Raw genomic sequence first — 2,806 nt, 5'->3', positions numbered from 1 at the left:
ACAAAATCATCTTCAATATGATATCTTGTGGGATTTGTTCAATTCTAGTCAGCGAAAAACACTTGTTCATGTGTTGTTTCGTGAATCTTAAAGTCTTAAGCTCTTGGAGAACACTAGGTTTAGGTGATTCTACCATGAGCACAATATCTTGACCGTTGGAGAAATTAATTTTCCATATGGTCCATGTGTTTCAGCCATTAAAGCACCAAAAGCTTGTTGATTCTTGGATGCTCTTGGCTGTCAAAGCTTCTGCAAACTCAAGAAAACAGAGTATAACTCTGTCCATTGGAACTCTTGAGCTCTATTCTACTCTCCATTCACCTTATACTATCGCCCATACTCTCCTTTATACTCTAATACTCTTGGTTACTCGATACTATACTCTTTGGTTACTAATACTCTTTATACTCTTTGATACTCTATACTCTATTCTCTAATCACTCACAATCTCTTGTTTAGAATCTGTCCCATTGAATTTGGTTTCAGTTTCAACCTTGAAGATTGTGTGGAGCTCGCTTGCTATCTCAAGAAGAAGTGGCGAGGATGAAGGCTACAAGAAAGCCATGAGGAGGCGCAGCACAATGCCTGGAGTTAGAACCAAGGGCCACCAAGTCTTTGTTAAGCTGGTGGAAGGTGATGAATCAGCTCACAAGCATGTGTGTTAGTGCCAAGTTATTGATCGGATGTGCACAAGACTTCAAGGAAGGTCATGCACAAGGTTTCAAGTGAAATGATGAGGTTTCAGCCCATCATCAAGTAAGGGTTGCGGGGGAGATCAACTTTCAAGTGGCTTCACCGCACCTCACAGTCTATGGTTTCAAATTCTCTGCAACAAGCAAAAGTTTTGCCGATGCGTTTCAAAGATCGATTCGTACGAAGGACTTCCACTGCGATTCAGCTTCCGCGTTCTTCACAAAAGGTCTAGACCATAGAGTCATCTTGCCAGTGGAAGTGAAATCATACCAATCCGAGCAGCCGTTCGAAAGGTATGTCCGAATCAGTGGGCATATATCATTCTGACGCGTTTTAAAGAAGCGGTCTCAAGAAGAGAGTTCAAACCGCAACAATGATAAACTCTCTTCCTCTTCTCCATCAAAGACACCGAAATAAAAAGGCTGTGCTCTAAACTCTACTCTATTTAAATTATTTTCTTAAATTTATTATATTAGCTCCATTACTAGCCTTTACTCTCTCATGTGATCTCTTAAATTGTCACTTTTGAAATTGTCTTTGATATTCCTCATATTGTTTTATGAGAGCCTCAAAGAAATTTACTTTGATATTCCTCATACATTAAATTATGAGAGCCTCAAAGAAATTTACTTTGATATTCCTCATACATTATAGACTATGAGAGCCTCAAAGAAATGTGAAAAATTGTCTTTGATATTCCTCATAACATACACTTATTGTTTCTTCTTTATCACTTGTTTGAAGGGTAAAGAAGATTATGAGAGCCTCAAAGAAATTCTAAAGGTGCAAAGATGGAGATCATAAGAAGTGTGTTAAAGGCAAGGTGGACTAAGGAAGAGTAGCGGTTCAAAACATGAAGAGAAGAGAGCTGGTTCTTTACAAACCAAGATCAAGGGACATCATGGATAGTGAAGGCTATACTCTTTTTCCCTTAACAAAGTTTTATCCCAAGAGGTTTTCTTTGTTAAGGTTTTTAATGAGGTAGACAACACTAGTCCACTCTTGATCTTTGGTCCTCATAGTGTCCCGCCGATCAAGCGTGCGGGGGAGTATTAGCATGTAAGAAGGAGAAGAGAAGAAAGAGGCCGGTAAGGCCGAACTATGGAAGAAGAAGAGAGTGGCCGGTGAGGCCATGGGAGGCATGAGAGCGGCCAGTTAGGCCGCGAACACAATGAGAAAGGCCATGTGGGCCGTGTGAGCAAGGAAGAGACAAGTTAGCAAGGCCATGAGTGCCTTATAAGAAGAACAAAGGCCTTATAAGAAGAAGAAGCCCAAGAAGAAGGAAATATCTCACAAGGAAGGAAAGAAGGATCTAATGGCCACAATGAAAGGAAGGAAGAAGGATCAAACGGTCACAAGGCAAGGAAGGAAGGAAGGATCACATGTGGCTTTGGTTGGGAAGCATAGCGAGTCAACCAAAGGGAAGGAGCTGTCCCTTTCAATATACACCAACTCGTGAATGTCACTTTCAGCTCCCATTGGAATCTCATTGTGTGTCTAACGGTCATATGCATTTGTTTCCCTATATTAAGTTGTATGAGAGCTCATATGTAATCTAACACAACACAATTCAATAATAAGAGAATCATTATTTCGTTTATCTCCTCTCTACTTATGTTTATGTTCTTAGTTCCAATGTAGAGAGCTTAGAGTATAAACGGTTAGAGGCTGCCCTTAAGGCAGCCGATTCTCTTCCTAAATCTCACCCTAAACTCTTCTTATTTACTCTTTTCTTAGGGTTCTTTCAAGCTATTTTATGGGGAGTTCATCACAAGTTGATGACCTCTTCTTTCCCTTGAGATCGAGTTAGTTTGTTGTGGGTTTAAGGAGACTTAACCATTGGGGTTTTGTTCTTCCTTATCAAGAGCTTTCTCTCTTGCAAAACCAACAGTAAACAGCTATGTTACTCTTTCTCGGGTCAAAATATGTAACAATCCAATGCATTTGACTAATTATAAGAGTTCGGGTTGAATATGGAGTGTTTAGACACCACTTTTACCCAATTTGTCCCGAAACAGGCTAACACCTAGAAAACATTGATTCGAAGAAGTTAACAGATTTGTTACTGTTTCTAGGGTCAGAATTTGTGACAATCCAATGCATTTGACTAATT

At 39.8% G+C, this 2,806-nt stretch overlaps 1 long non-coding RNA gene across 1 annotated transcript; it reads left to right on the top strand.

The window, feature by feature from the left end:
- The first annotated feature begins 384 nt into the window (after positions 1 to 384).
- LOC147945655 (uncharacterized) lies at positions 385 to 2,293 on the top strand. Its single transcript, XR_015596681.1, has 2 exons — positions 385 to 986; positions 1,438 to 2,293. It is a non-coding gene; the product is annotated as an uncharacterized LOC147945655 (long non-coding RNA).
- The last annotated feature ends 513 nt before the right edge of the window (positions 2,294 to 2,806 follow it).

Source organism: Camelina sativa, chromosome 4, assembly GCF_030686135.1.
Source record: "Camelina sativa cultivar CO46 ecotype springtype chromosome 4, ASM3068613v1".
NCBI lineage: Eukaryota > Viridiplantae > Streptophyta > Magnoliopsida > Brassicales > Brassicaceae > Camelina > Camelina sativa.
This window is presented reverse-complemented; position numbering and strand designations above follow the sequence as displayed.